The following is a 16346-nucleotide window of genomic DNA, read 5'->3' on the forward strand; positions in this document are numbered from 1 at the left end:
TTCTTCACTTTCCATACGCTGCTTTCCAACTGCGCCCTTCAGCAGCACGCAGGGAGCTCGGGAAGGGGTAGCCCCAGGAATACTGTCAGGGATGTGGCTGGGCACAGCCCCAGACACACGGCCCCTCGATCTCCCGGGTCGAGTAGAGCCAACCGTGCTCCTTGGACCATTTCTCTACGGGAGAAATTCCATGAGAACACATCCAGGAAAGGCATTAATGATAGGACCCATAGGCTGGAAATTCAAAGGTGGTTTCCCATCATGCACTTAAGCTGTTACAACTTGAAGGTATAGATGACTTTCAAGTTCTTTCATCCATCAATGTCCAGTACTACCAAACAGGCCTGAATGGGAACTTTTAGTAACAACTCTTAATGTAGAAATAAACCAAAATATAAAATCAATGTCAAATTATGAAACAAAACTGTAAAATACTACAGAATTTATCATGGGCTACAATGATGAAGAACTTAAATTTGTTTTCATTGACACACAGTGTTGAGTGGTACTGTTCCTGGCACCACAAGACTTAATTACTTAAAATTCTCAAAGATACTAGTTTTTGCTTACCTCATATCTTGAATAGTACAGATGCAAGTTGCCTTTCTGTAATCCATCAGTGAGGAAATACAGGCTAGCTAAATCTATTCAAACAGTATTTAAAGTCACTTGCATGAAGAGTTAAGAGCACCACAGGATGACCTTCTTCTTCAAAATGACTGTCAGATTTTGGCATTTTAGCATACAGTGGGCAAAAATGCTCAGTTTGGTCTGATTGAGACCTATAAATTCCCATAAATTCTTTTTTAAGACAGCAGTAAAACATAAAAATATCTCAAAATACATTATTACCTATTAAAGATCAGAGAAGGAGAGTTTATTTTATGTTCCCCCACCCAGGAAAAAGTGGAGATAGAGATCACCAACTACAAACAGCTTGCTCCATGCCTTTCCTAGCCAGATTTCTTCACCCAAAGATCCTGAAATGGGGGGGGGGGGGGGGGGGGCAATTTTGCTAGAAAAGAAGCAATGAAGTTGGTATTTCAAGACTGCAGCCTGGGTGGTAGAAGCTGAAACAGCATTATCAGGTAGATCAAGACAAAGGGAAGAACAGAAAAACCTCAAGACAGCTGTTTCAGTGTGCTTGTAAAATGTAGTAAGGGAAAGGCAAACACGTAGAGTGCATCCTGAGTAATGCAGTAGCCTGCCAAAAGGAAGGGGAGCATTTCAGTTGCTGCAGAGATGGAGAAAAAAAGGCAAGAAATAGTGTTAGGAAAGTAAATACAAGCTTCCATCTTGCTTTTCAGACAAGAGGCATTGAAGAGTTCTCCTGCACCTGTGCAGCTGTAAGAGCACAAAGTGCCACATCCCAGTTTTGTGCTGTGAGCAAGCAACTTGTTAAGCACTGGCATAAGCAGGACAGGTATGTCTGGTACTCAGCTCTGTACACATTTGTGTGCTCCTGATACAGGAATAACGTAAATAGTGACTTCTCTGGAATGGGATGGGTTTGTAGAATTATGGCTAAGTAAGATGGAGATTTCAGAAGGTGTTGGAGGGGTGAAAACTGGCAGTGACACCAGCAGAGCTAGGTTTTTCATACTGACCCATGGTCAGCACCTTTCATCTCCTATTACTAATGAAAATAGGAGTGACCCAAATTGTCCCACCACAGCCTCTGCTGTGGGTTGTGAATGGGCAGCCACTGCTTTCTTAGGGGCCAGCAGTCCTTTCACAGCCTGTGGGAAAGGAGAGAAAGGATTAATGTCATTTTCAGCAGGGCAGTGGCTTTTCCTGTCAACCATTTGACAGTCAACCATTATGGAGCTGGGTTTGATTAAACTCCTTTTTATGTCTGAGAACAAAAGCTGTAGATGCAGGAGCCACAGTGGAGTGCTTCCTGACCCTTTCTCACTCTACCTATTCAAAGACTGCAGAACTGAGGTGGTGCCTTGGCTTAGCTCACTGACTTCAGCACTTCTTATTGTGTTGGGCTGCTTGTGTTTGTTCCAAAGCCCTCGACTCCTGGGTACTACAAGAATCAAGAAGATAAATACTGTTTTTGCCACAAGTTCCAACTTGAATGAAGGAACCAGAATTCCCTGCTCACATTCAATGAGTTTAAATCAAGAGGAGTAGTTTAACATATATAAAGAGAAAGATACAGAGATAAAAAGACCTCTCTTGTTTTGTGACAATTGCAGTCCACCCAATGGTTACCAAAGAGTGGAAAGAAAATGCGACAAAATCTTCTGGATGGAGAACTTCCAGATGTTGCTGGTTTGCAAATCAAGTGTACAGTAATCAAGTCCTCAAAGTCTCCTGCTACAAATCCAGAAACCTACTCAAAGTGTTGCACTGATTTTTCTCTGAATACCAGCTTCAAAGAACCTTGCTGTAAATGAACAGGTAGGCATTTCAGTAGCAACAACAAAGTTGGTAGAATGCAAATAAAAACAATATCTCTTTTTCCTTTTTCATCAACTCATAAATTTCTCACACAGCCTTCAATGATAGTTACTATATACTTTTATTATATTCACAGTTCTGGCTGCAAAACATTGGAAACCTTTTCCTTTTTGTGCATAACAACAGTAAGTGTCATCTTTCCATTTAGTGAAATAGCAGTGATATAAAAGCCTTTAAATTTCACAGACAAAAATAGTAAATCAAAATAACTATAGAGGGAAACTGAATTTAGGATCAGATTTGGGGCACCTCAGTCAAATACAGCTGTCAGTGAGAATCCTTCAGTTAAATGCCACCTTGTTCAGCCCAGAATTGTTTGAGACAAAAAAGACTTCTGAGGCCACAAACACTGGCAATGAGTCCTAGAGTACCCATCCCCACAGAGGGTTAGAGTTACTGCCTTCCATTTCTCCAAAATCAGCAATCCTTCAGGACTTCCTTCTCCTCTGGAATTAGTGCCCTGCCACCCCCAAAGAACAGCTTCTATCAAAGGTCCAACTGTACATGATGAATGAGCTATTCAAATGAAAAAAGAGCTGATATCCAGCTGAAGGTACCAAAGGAGATTTAGACTAGGTGGGATTTACATAAGACAGATTGGTACATATGCATAAAAATATGTACATTCTAAGTATTATATGGCTGAGAAAAAAATCGTGGAAATGATGAGTTTTGAAAGGTTAATAAGCAATGCTGAGAGGTTGGGCAGAGGCTTGCTCTGTTCTGAAGTTAGCAATAGTCAGAAGCAGAAACATCGAGATAAAAAATTATAGTCTTGGAAAATCTGAGTCACTTGTTAAGAACACCAGCATTACTAATTCTTCTTGGATTTTTAGTGGTGTTTTTTAGTATTCTCATTATGAAATGAGAAATTATTTCCATGTCTTTTTTAAGGTTGTTAACCTGATTTTACAGATTTTCAAAGAGACTGATTTTAAATTGTATAGTAGTGAAGGACAATTTGCAATCTCATTTCATTAAGCAGTTAAGACTGATAAGGACTAATTTTGCTTGAGAAATTAATTATGCCTCCTGTCTAGAAAATGCAATCAGAAAATTAGGTCAGTAATGTGGAAGGTAATCATGTACATAGTAAAATGGCAGTAAGTGCACAATAAAGGATGTCACAAATTCCTAGACTTTTAAAGTCTCATATAAATTTAGCAAATAAGGCTTCCTTAAAAGTGTTAGGTGACTGTAGAGTATCCTCAACATCCTGGCTTGATAATGTTAAGACAAAACAGTAATTTTCTGCCCAAGCTAGGAAATGGATTTTGTAAGAACACATGCACAGTCATGTTGGTGTGCAGTTAGACCATGTAGGTATCTGAAACAAGAAATAAAGGACAGAATATGTCTCCTTAAAGATGTGTCTCAGGATCCTGGGTTTGCTTGATTCTTGAGGAGGGTGGATAAAATACTTGCTGCATCCTGTCATATTCAAAATACGCATTTTAAAATGCGTTAAGGCAATTCACCAAGTTAAAAGAAGTGTGGTTCAGCAGAATGCAGCTGACAACTCACCCATGGCTTTGTCATTCTGGTAACCACCACTCTGACCTTCATAGCTCACCATGAAGCAGTAAAATAGTCACAAACTGTGGCTTAAGTACTGCCTGAATTGGAACACAGCCAAGGCAGCCAAAGGAGGAAATTCCTAGGTAGTTAATATAAATTAAATGGTGTTTTGCAACAAGACCCAGATCAGTTCAGGAGGTTAAAACCACCAACATGCCAGTAAGCATTCACTATCAAAGCAAAATAAAACCAAGGAAGGTCATCAGGAATCATAACAACAAACATGCATCTTTCTACTGAGATTTCCACCTGCTGATATCTGAACAGGGACTGTTTGCTCTTACTGGAAGTACAGCTGTAAATAATGGTGTTTTATTTCTAAACATCCCTTTCAGCAAGGAAGTTAAATTCTTTGCTTCTTGATAATGAGACACAGCTCCTAGCAAATGAGGTAAGAGTTGCTGTAGACAGAACAAAGAGGAAATATTCTCAATTTCCCTGGTGAGGTTTGGAGGTGGGAGAGGGGACACAAAGATTTGCTACAATTTGTGACATACATATTTGCATTATAGTTCTTTTCACTAGAAAGAGCAAAGATAGATTTTCTTTTTTAATGTGATGTCACAAGAAGGGTCCAAGAAGTCCATTGAGAGGCAATCCTTTAACCAAGGAATTGACCATCAAATGGTTGATGGTACTATTGATACCAAGCAGATTGTTCCTGAGATACCAGCAGACCTGCAAAGCAATTCCTTGATAAGCAAACCCAAAACTAAAGTGCTAAACTACTGAAACAACTGCATTTCACTAAGTCATCATTGCCAAACTGTGTTAGCAGAGGAGGAGAGAGCTCAAGTATCCATCATCCAGCTATCAAAGACAGACAAAACTTCCAAATTGAAAAAATTACTAAACCCAGAAGTTTCCAGTGTAAGAACACTTGCAATCTGCCAGGATATTCAATACAACAACCACAAAAAAAATTGATTCTATACTGCCTTATTCACATTTGTTCTGAGCAATATTTACATAAGGATAAAAATTAAGATGCCTCATGTTGGTCAAATGATTCCCTAATGGATCATGACAAATGCTAAATATTAGCAGTGACTACTGAAACCTTTCATTACAGCAGTTTATTGATTTGCATTTATTCCTGCTTAGAGATACACTTTCATCTTAATCACATACTGTTGCTCTAAAATTATCTGATTGCTACAAATAGTGACTAAATTGGCTGTATCAGAAAGAACTGCAGGGCAGTAATTCCCTTTTCTCCTTTGCAAACCTTGATTCTGGTACTTTCTTGAACCCTTTTTTTTTGGTATGACACTACAAGGCATACATGGGAGATGGTTAGGATCCTTCAGAGTATGGATTGATTCTTTTTTATGTGCAGTTTTATGTGTAACTTTGTACAAGTACGGCCCTTAGGAGTGAGGGAAGATGAACAGAATAATAGCAATGTGATTATAGAGCAGGTGTATCACTGAGCATGTTCTTCCGGTAAATCCATGAATTTGAAAGCATTCCCTTCAAGAATTTATACGAAGCTTCATGTAGCAGTTCTGTACCCATTTATCTGGATAATGAATAGCAAATTAAACATTTTTAAACATATATTTTAAAGTTAAATTTGATGTTTCAGAACTAAGGGTTGCCTCCTTTATGATTATATAGACCCACATTTTTAAAAGGCCAGAGGAGACACATAGTGCCATTACTGACTGAATCTTGCCTGTTCAGGCTGGGGTAATTTGTAGTAAGTGGCTTAATCAGGAGTGGAAGTACAGTTCTACACATAAAAATAACAATGTAATTTTCTCTTATTTAAATATATGGGACAGAATGTTCTCTTTTATTACTTACCTCTTTAGTATTTGGTGACATAAGAACAAGCATCCTACAAATTATACTAAATTAACTGCTTTTAACTTCATAGTAGCTCCTTTTCTCTTCCATTCTACAGGATGGAGACCATGGAAAAACAAGCCAGAAGAAGTCTTTCATCAAGTATTGTTTTGATCAGTTTGCTCAAGTCAAATTAAATAAAGAAATAATTTCCTTCAAATTATTCTAACCTATTTTATTTATTTTTCCTCAAGCAATGCTTGATACCCCAAACTGTCAATAACTAAATCATGTGGAAACATCCTTAAAAAGATGCTTGAACTTGGTCAGTCCTGAAGTTGGACTAGATGATCACTTTATGCCCCCTCCAGCTTCTGTTCCATTCTGTTCTATTCTGCTGAAATATTCTATTCTGTGCAGTTCTGATATGTCCTGATAAGTAGGAAAGTTTATTTGGTTTTCTGATGATTTTTTTCCTCTGATTCTCCTCTTATAATTCTTCATGCTTCAAAGTAAAACTACTTCATTGTTATTCTTTAAGTGTATCATAAAATACAAATTTAAAGTCCATTTAAAAGCAGTAGGAAGATTTTAAGTAACATCATGAGGTTTTAGGCTACAAACAAAGTAAATGCCATCTGGTTAGCAGAAAAAGCAGCCCCAGAATAGCCAATGATTATATTTCAAATAAACAGTTCTCTCCCTAAGCCATGCCACCACAGCTAGAGATTGATACAGATACAAAAATACATGATTGTCATGATAAATAATAAAAAGTTATCTGAGTGTCTTATCATCTAAAAGTGAGGAAAAAATAATTTTTTATGATATACCAAAGTAAACTAAATGAAATTAGAGTAAGACAACAGCTTAAGCAAGCAAATCTAATTTTAGAAAAGCTTCATGTTTCCACAACATTATTTTTTCCCTAGAATCATGCTTATCTTAAAGCATAGTAGGAGCTTTAGACTCAACAACAAACCACAGCCAGAAGCAGGAATTCAGCCTCAAGGCTTTCAACTAAGTGAAAGTGTTTGAATTTCCTGGCAGAAGATAATTTTTGATGAAGAAATAAATTCACATTAATGAAAAGGAAGAGCACTCATTTATGATGTGGAGAGGTATCTCTGTGGAAAGATTTAATTAAGAATGATCTAATTTTTTATAAGTAGCTCTCACAGTGTTGGCTTACCACAAGTAATATCTGTGCTAAAAACTGGTAAACAAGTTTATATCCTTAATTAGAATGTATTATTGTGATAGGCAGCCATGTAACCATTCAGCTCTTACTAAATTAATACAATCTGTATAGATACAGGCTAAAGTCAAGCAGAAAAATTACCTGTGAAATCTCAGTAAGCCAGTTACTTTTGATAAACAGTAGGATTTGATAAGCAGAGAGCTAATGAAGATAATGATAATTTCAGTAATTGCATTAGTGGAGTTTCACTGGAGAGAAGAGAGAAGAACAAGAAGGTGCTTGGAGAGGAACCAGAGTGCCAAAGCCTGAGAGCGAAGGGGAATTCACGTGCAGTACATGTCAACACACTGATTTTCTTTGGCTTTGTTTCCTGAAGGGCAGAGGGCTGAATTTCTAGGTCAAAGGAAGTGTTCAGGTTCGGTAAGGAACCTCTACAGGACTGACCAAGCAAATTTCAGGTGCAAGGATTTAGTAACCATTGTGGAGCCCATGTGCCTCTGAAGGTCCAGGGGCAGAGACAGAACATCTGTGAGCCCCAGATCTGTGACCACACTCTCCAGGTACAGGTGCTTGATGAGAAACTTTGGCTTTATGGACTCAGAACAAAAAGTGGCCTAAAGGTTCTTAGAAGCCAGCAACACAAACTTGTACATAGATATAAGTGAGAGCAAGCACAGAAATGAGTCTGACTTCTGACTTTTAAATTAGTAACTGGCCTTCTTCAGCAGCTTGTGAGTCCATGAGCAACACTACAGGCTGCAAAAACATGAGAAGGGCTTATTTTGTTTTAATCTCTAATTAGTAGCAAAGCAATTAATAGCACTTTAACATTCTGCTTGCCTGGGGTCACAGCTAGTTAATAGTAAACCAAGAAGTTAAGCATCAGACTTCTACTTTCTAGCTTGGGAAACTGGGCTGGGCAGGGCTGTTTACTTAGTACATGTAAAACAGCAAAAAACATTTTCCTTCCAGAAGTAAAATGAAAAACAGTACAAAATTAATCCATGATACTAGCACTGTGTAGCACTGCAGTGGAAACAAGACAGCCATTGAGTAGCCTGATTTGGGTTAGAAAAGTAAACCCAAATGGATCCTAAATGGATGAGTCTGTAAGGCAGCTGGACAAGTCCCATTTCTGCTGAAATTTGCTGAAGTAACCAATTATCAAGACCTTTACAAGAGGACATTTCCTCCCATCCTGAGTAATAGCTTTGATTTTACTTTCCTTTTTAACTTACATTTGCCAGTATGAGATCAGAGTTGTTTGCTTCTGAGTTACTCAGCCCGCAGGATGAAGGGTAAACATTCAGCCCTTATGCTGTGGGTCCTGGTGCACCTGAGCTGTACCCAAGGAGTAAAAACTGACAGTGAACCTCCATGTTTCATTTTGAATACTTCCCAGACTTTGATTGATTTTTCAAGATCAGTCTTTCCTATATTTTTTCTTAGCTTCCACAGCTAATTATCCACTCCCTTCTGAGGTCTTCTGAAGATCTTCCATTATCTCTGATAAAAGCTGGTAAGGAATTATTTAAGAAAATATGTCACTGTTTCATCACATCTAGAAAAATTTAGATAGCTCTGCCTTATTACCACAGAAGATAAAGAGCTTGGAAAGAATTAAATAAGGATAAGAATTAAGGAGTTGGACAGAAAAATCTGAATTTGGAGGGAATGCTGTAAATGAATCAGACCTGGCTAAGCAGAAATTAAGTGGGAGATGAAATTATATTCTACATGAGCATAGATACCAAAAACAAGAAAGAAAAAATTAAGGGTGAAGCCCAAGGAGACAAAACTGGTGCTGACTGACTAGATTGAGCAATAGGAAATATCAGAAGAATGCAGTAAAATGAGAGGTGGGCAGCTGTGATGCATTCTGGTGCTGATGCAACACTGAACAGGAGAGCCAAACCTGACAGCCCAGTTCAACCACACAAATTTCATTTCAGTGGGTTTTTTTCAGTTTATTTAATTAATTATTTTTTACATTGGAAGAGGTGGCTTGTTGTTTGGTTGGTTTTTTTTCTCATTTTGCCTTTTTTTTTTTTTGCATTAATATGATTATTTTCATCTTAAAGGCCAGGGTGGGGGGTAAAGAGAGATAGTGAATCATGGCAGACAAGGTTTGCATGAGAAGATTTGTTTTTCATTTGAGAATGGAAAGGCAACATTTATAGAAAGACATCATGGTTCATGGTGGTAACATAGGACACTGGAGTTTTTGGAAGATACTAGCAAGCTATGAAAGACAAGAAAATAAATTTCAATGCTTGAAAAGAGAAAATATTTTTTACCTAATGTTTCCCACTTTCTGGAAACAAACGTTATCAGTTTTTTTAAAATCTACTTCTTAAATAAAAACAGCTACATCCTAAATTAGGAATATAAAATCACCCATAACAATATTATACTTTTAGATTGATTACAGAATTTCTATTTTTTTCTAAGAGCTTATCAATTTTAAATTGGCTGTTTATTGTTAATTGAGTATATTAATGTGAAACATTTTTCCTTGCCAGTTCTGTTTTTCAGATATGTTGACTGATTGATCACAATTAATGGAATCATGGGGCTTTATTGTAACTGAACTGTTAAGTCTCTGGGACTGAACATCCCATGAAAACATCATACTTCATAGAGATCAATGAGTAATATATCTTTTTAAAATTCCATACTTGAATAAAATAAATAAAAATTGAAAACTTGTGGCTGCATGAAACCACTGACTCTTTTATGATACCTTCAATGATCAAAGGCCAGGAAAAGTTACTGTTTTCAAATCACATTTCCATGTTTTGCTTTGAAAAAAAATTTTTTACAATTTGAATGTGAAAGCAGAATATCCCAGCGAGGCCAGTACAGTAAAAGTCACAGGAAGAGGAGCAGATATCATAAGCCATGTACAGTATTAAAAGAGAATAGGCCAAAGTGACTCAGAGGTTTTTAAGATCACTGAGCAGTGTCTTTTGTTTGTCAGAACCTACTCTTTGATGAAATTCAGTGTGATCTTTTTGTCAGCTGTTTACAGCAAGTAATATTTAATATTTTGCTTAAGTTCTCTGTCCTTACTTTTGGTGAGGCAAATTGACAACAGAATAAAATGTGGAGGTAAACTGCTGAAGCCCTAATTAGTTGTGTAGCAGTTTAGCTGTATTCAGAGTCACATGTGAATGGAGTGCATCAATATCCATGAGTTGTTAACACCTTCATAAAATGTATGTTATCTTTTTTAGGAGCAGATAAATTGTAGCTGAATTCATGAAGAGAGAAAAGTTTTCTTAACTGAGCCAACATTAAAAAAAAAATCAAATAAACAAGCACTCTAATAGTAATAGGTTGTGGGACAATCTTCTATTCGAAAATTCAGCAATGACCCAAAACATAATGATCCAAACAAATGGTCCTGCTAATGCCTCATCATCTTGAGCAAACAGCAGATGAGTCTGCACTCTCTATAAAGAGAACCCCTAACTGCACACAGAATTTGTGCTGGGACCACATGGTGACAATCTTCTGTTGTGCGTGGCACAGCCCTGTTGTCACAGACTGCCACACTGTCACACAGCTGAGTCAGGCTTTCAGGTTAACCACTGCCGTTTCAGACATGCTAATAGAAAAAAAAATCTATTAAAAATACTAAATTCTGTTAAAGAACTATTTTCCTTAGAATTAGTGGTTTTCTGAGTCAGAGGGAAAATGAGTTACAGATTGGAGCACAGAATATAACAGTGCAGCAGCAGCATCACCATTTGCTAAAGGAGCAATTAAGTTATTTACCATTGCACAATTAAGCCCTCAGTAAAACAGAGGAAAATCATGTTACATTTCCCTAGAATGTTTCTGGGGACAAGCTGTACCCAAGAGCCTTACTGGTGCAAAAGGCAAAAGAGAGAAGCTGTGATTAAAACTTGCTTCATTGAAATACTAGCAAAGTCAGCCATGCTGCTGAATTTCAGGTGTGGATACAGACAATAAAATGGGGCCTACAGAAACAATTTAGTTTAACAATACAGGACATCAACAACAACTTTCTAACAGCAGAAATTTAGGCAGTGAATCAGCAATAAAATTATTAAAGCTTGTGGGTCATATTCATTTAAAGGAGAAATTATGGGCATGTAGAATCTCTATTTCACTCTATTGTTGAAAGCAAAAAACTTACTTGACATATTTCTGTACAGGGGTCAAGAACTTAATCAGCTATTCTCTAGAAAAATCCTATTCCAAGCTAATGGATGTGGGCTAATGAGAACAGTTCAGTAGCAGAGTATTTTGTTACATTTTTCATGCTTTCATACATAATCACAATGAGGTGGCTATATACTAGTGACTTGATAAACTACAGGGTTGAAGTATATATCATTTTTGTCTAGATTTAGGGCCAGGGTTTTCCCAAGGAAAATGTTCCAGCTGTGCAGAACACAGAACAACCCCCTTCCCTGGGCTGGCATCCATCTCCCAGCTCTGGGTAGGCTTCCCTCACCCGTTCCAATGGTGCTCATTCAGTACCACCATTTCCAACACCACTTCTGACTCTCATTCATTAATGAAAGTATTTTCTTCAATTAAATCTTCTAGGACCAGAAAAAAAAGAAAAGTCTTTTACCTGCTTTGCAGCATAAGAATTCTTAGCAAAAGGGCGGGAGAGTGCAGGAATAGAAAATCAGCAGTGAGACAAGTGGGAGCTGCACCTTGTGCTAGATTTGAATGTCAGCAGTGCTACAGGGTTCTGTGCAGACTCAGCATCTAGATCAGCTAGGTTACATCCAGCCATGAACCAGAACTGCCTCTGGATCCCTTCCTCTGGATGTTAAAGTCGAGCATTTTGACCACTTAGGACCATGCTCAAGTTCTCCTGGTGACCAGTTAGACATAGCAGAAAGAAAAGTTACCAAATCTGAGGAAAACTGTAATACTAAGAAACAATTTGAGTTTTGTTTTGTAGGAGAATTCAGGCTTGAATATAAAAAAAAAAAAAAACCACCCACCAAAAATCACTTCTACCAAGCAATACACCAAAACCCCTCCCCTGTTGAGAAAACTGATCTAAAAATAGAGCTCAACAATATATTACCTGCTTTAGTAAACTTTAAGGGGTATTTCTTCATTAAATATTATACCTAAATCAGCTCACATTTGCAATTATGCTGAAATATAGTTAATTAAAGCTCAAATTCATGCTACTACATATTTTTCACATGTTTATCATGTGTATGAGGAGCATATCTGCATCAGAAATTTGATTCCTGCCTTCTTTTTTTCCAGTGGGCTTGAATTTGATTGAGTAATTCACTCAGGAAGGAATTAAAATTCTAACACAGCATCAATTTTTTCTACAGCCAGACACTGTTACAGCTGACATTCATCTTTCATGCTCCTTGTCTTCTTGTACTTCACACAAAACCTTATCCTTAGAATGCAAGGACCCTAAACACTTGAATCACATTGAGGATGTTGTGAATCAGACTCTCAGCAGAGAGCCTGATTGCATTTGGAAAAGAGTAATTCCAACAGGTTTGAACAGCTGTGGTCTACATCTCATCCTTTTCCCTGAAATTTTGATGAAATGTCACAGAGTGCATTGTCCCTGGCGTTCTGCACTGAGCACAGAATTAACCTGCACCAGGGCTCACAGCTCAGCAGGCTGAGGTTTTGCTGTCTCCAACATTTTACCATGAGACATGAAAACAGGATCAGGACCCTTCATCAATAAATGCAAACAGTGCTCACCTCCTTCTTCTGAACCTTCTGCCAAGGAACTGCAGGTCGTCTGGGTCAGACACTTGTCTGGTTTTGTCCTTTCTGCAGGGAAAAATGTTACATCCAATGCTTTGCCTTGACTACAGACTAATAAGAGAGCAAACAGTTCCCATGGATCATCTGACTCAGCCATTTTTATTTTGTTTAAATATCCAGATTGCCTCCTTGTGATCACTTCAGACATAGTCATTGAGACAGCCTCAGAATAAATACTGTACTTCTTATTTAACAAATTCATTTACTTGACTATTTCTTTGTTGCAGTTCAGTACTAAACACACATCTTTACCTGATTTTTTTCTTAAAATTACCCCCCCTTGATAACAGTAACAATCAATGTTGAGGCATGAAAGCATTCCTGATTCTACCTCAGTATTTATTTCAATGGATATTAAGTGGTTCTGATCATCACCTGCCTACTGAAATAATCAGTGTCACAACTGGCTCTAGAATAGCTGATTGAATCTCGTGGAAACTCAATTATTGATTTAAAATAAGTGTGTTCTCTTATTGTTTGCCTATCCAAAGCTAAAAATGTTCTTCTTTCTAATGAAATCTACATCATTTCTTGGATGATCAAGAAATGGTACATGTAAGAGCTACAGCAGCCAGCAGCCTTTCTTACAGTGCTGTTCATTCTTCCATTAACTCCTCTGTCTCCATAAGTGGTACTTAATTCTGCTAAGACCTGATGAGAAGTTTGTCTTCTGTGAAATTATTTCTGACCAAAATTTTTTTTTTGAAGGAGGAGAGAATAAAATCCTTAATAACAGCCTCAGTGAAGCCTCTTTTCCCATGAGGGTTCTTTAGAGCCCACAAGAATACACAGCTACCGAGACATCAAACTGCCTGTATTGTGGTGGGGATTTCTTGTGAGTTTCTGTGGCAATCACTCATAGATTCCTAATTTATTGATGTCGTTCTTTGAGGGGGAAATACTCCAAACTGGCTATTCACTATCTACCTGAAAACTGTACACCACAAAATTCTGAAAGATTAAGCGTGAGCTCAACCTTACTTTTACTATGCCTGAGCACAATCTCCAATTCTCCATCAGCAGCACAGGACCAAGCAATAGACACAAAATCTCCAAAGTCTTATCAGAAAAATTGAAGGTAGTCTCAATTTCAAAAGGGGTCAAGTAAACCACGGACCTGGCTTTCATCACAGTTGATAGCAATAAAGCAGTGAAATCATTGAAACACTTGAAAAACAAGCTAATAATTTGCCAAGGCCATTCTAGGGAGAAAAATCCAATATGTTTACCAAAACAGAGTTTGCAATATGTGACCCCCATTATCACTGTTCCCAGGTCTGGGAAGTCCAATTGCAGTACATTGTGTGGGAACTCACTGAGCTGAAGAGCACGAGGGAGGTCACTGCTGGGAAGATTTTGTTGGCCAACAAAAACTGCAGCTTTCAGATTCCAGCCCAACCTGTTTGGGGCCAGTGTTGCTTTACAGGTTCCATAGAGCAGAGCCCTTGTATGAGCTGAGATTTCCTGCCACAACTGAAAACAGATTATGTAATTACAACATCAGCATCTTGGTTGATAATTAGTCTTTATCATGAGCTCCTGTTTTGACCTTGTCAACAATATAGAGAAAAATTTGATTAAAGAACAGGTATGGACATAGGTTTGGGGGTTATTTTTTTCCAACAAAAAATGCATGCCATTTTCAAGCATTGTTAGAAATATCACCTTTAAACACAGCAGAAGACTCGTCTTGACAGATGCAGCAGCACCGTAAATTGTTGGCAAGATTGATATAAAAGAAGATGATGGGTAAAACTGAGAAATAATATTCTGGTATTGGAGCCTATATTAGTCTTGGAGATAAATGATGCATGTCAAGAATTGTAATGCTTTGTTGAAGAGCTGGGAGAGAGAAATTGTGTATGTAGCAAAACTGTTGAAAACGAAATAGGGAAAAGAGCTGGCCTAGAATAATCACTATTCACCTGCCAGAAGACAAAACAGTATATTCCTTGGCCAAATACATCATCCTGCCTTTCCCAAAGGATTTGTGAGAACTGCTTTAGGATAAAGCTGTTCGCCTCTGATTTCTGTTCAAATACATTTTTTAAAAAAAAAATATATGAAGTGATAAGTCTGAAAAAGAAAAAAAAAAATCATTCCCAAAGAAAAGAGAAGAGGCACCTTAAGGACAAGAGGCCACATGTATAGGATAGGAGAGATGCAAGGTGGTATTTAACTGAAGAGTAACAGAGAACAGGAAGGTTACAGAATTTTGGGAAGGGGGGACATGGGTGGCAATAAAGAAGGCTATTATGGGAGCCTTACTCTAGCTTCACTCTTCCTTATGTTCCAATGTTGATTAGAAATGAATGTATGCAAGTCTTAAATAAGTTTAATATCTGTATTTACCTGACAGACATTAAACAAGAATTTAATGTTCTTTTGGGAAGCAAGAGGAATTCAGACATTTATTTTTTAAACAACACATGTTTTCATGATTATGAAATAGCAGTAAGGGCCCAGGCAAAGTACTTTTTTAACTGTTTCTTTATGCCTAGATTTTGGCAGCTGAATAACAGCAAAAAAAAAAAAATAACAAAAAATTTATAAATTGCTTAGATGAAGATTATTGTCTTCCATTGTAGTCAATTCATGGACAGTCCTGTGTTTGGACATGTGGATGTGGCTGCCACTGGACACCAGAAAACACATTCACCTGTCTCATCGCAGAAGAAGAGCTGGCTGAGTTCCCAGCAATGCCAGATTTGCAGATAGATTTAGTCACATCCATGGCTTTAGCTGCTGTCCCTGGGAACTTTCTGACCCTTCTTGAGGTACAGACTGAAAGTCAAGACTCATGGAAATAATCAAAGACAGAGCCCCCATTGACTTCAGCAGGATTGCACTCAGGGAAATAAATGAATGGCTTTTCACTCACAGGCAAAACACAGAGCAGTCTGTACGGCTGTCACTGCAGCAGAGCATGGAAGGAATAATGCTGGCAAGATGTAGGCCTAAATTTAGTGCAGCTTAGGAAATCTTCATTGAAAAGTGAGGAAAAACCCAGAAATTATTGTGGAATTAATCTGATGGTAACTGAAGTATAGAAGTACCTAGGAATAAAAATAATAAAAAGAAGAGCAAAGATAAATTGTGTCTGTACAGTCACTGTACTGAAAACATATCCTGACTTATGTCCAGAAGCTGTTGGTCCTGGAACCAAGGTGAGGAATGAACTGTTGCTGTAAAAATTCAGAGTATCACTACAGTGTATTCAAGGTGCTAAACAATACTTACAATCCAGTAAGGATCCATAACACTAAACATAAACAGTTTCATTTTATTTGATTTTAAAGCAGAGGTTTTTTCCATTACTTACTTGAGCAACATCTTTTGCAGATGATGGCAGCTCAGCGACACTTGGCTCTTGCAAAAGGACAATCTCTGTAAGTTTAAGAATGTTGCACAGAAGTGGTTTCCTTTCTTTTCCTTTCTTTTTTTTTTCCTTAAGAACTGGGAAATGAGGGAAGTGAGTAAAATTTTTAACATTAGCTGATTGTTTGCT

Source organism: Molothrus ater, chromosome 9 (assembly GCF_012460135.2).
Source record: "Molothrus ater isolate BHLD 08-10-18 breed brown headed cowbird chromosome 9, BPBGC_Mater_1.1, whole genome shotgun sequence".
Lineage (NCBI taxonomy): Eukaryota > Metazoa > Chordata > Aves > Passeriformes > Icteridae > Molothrus > Molothrus ater.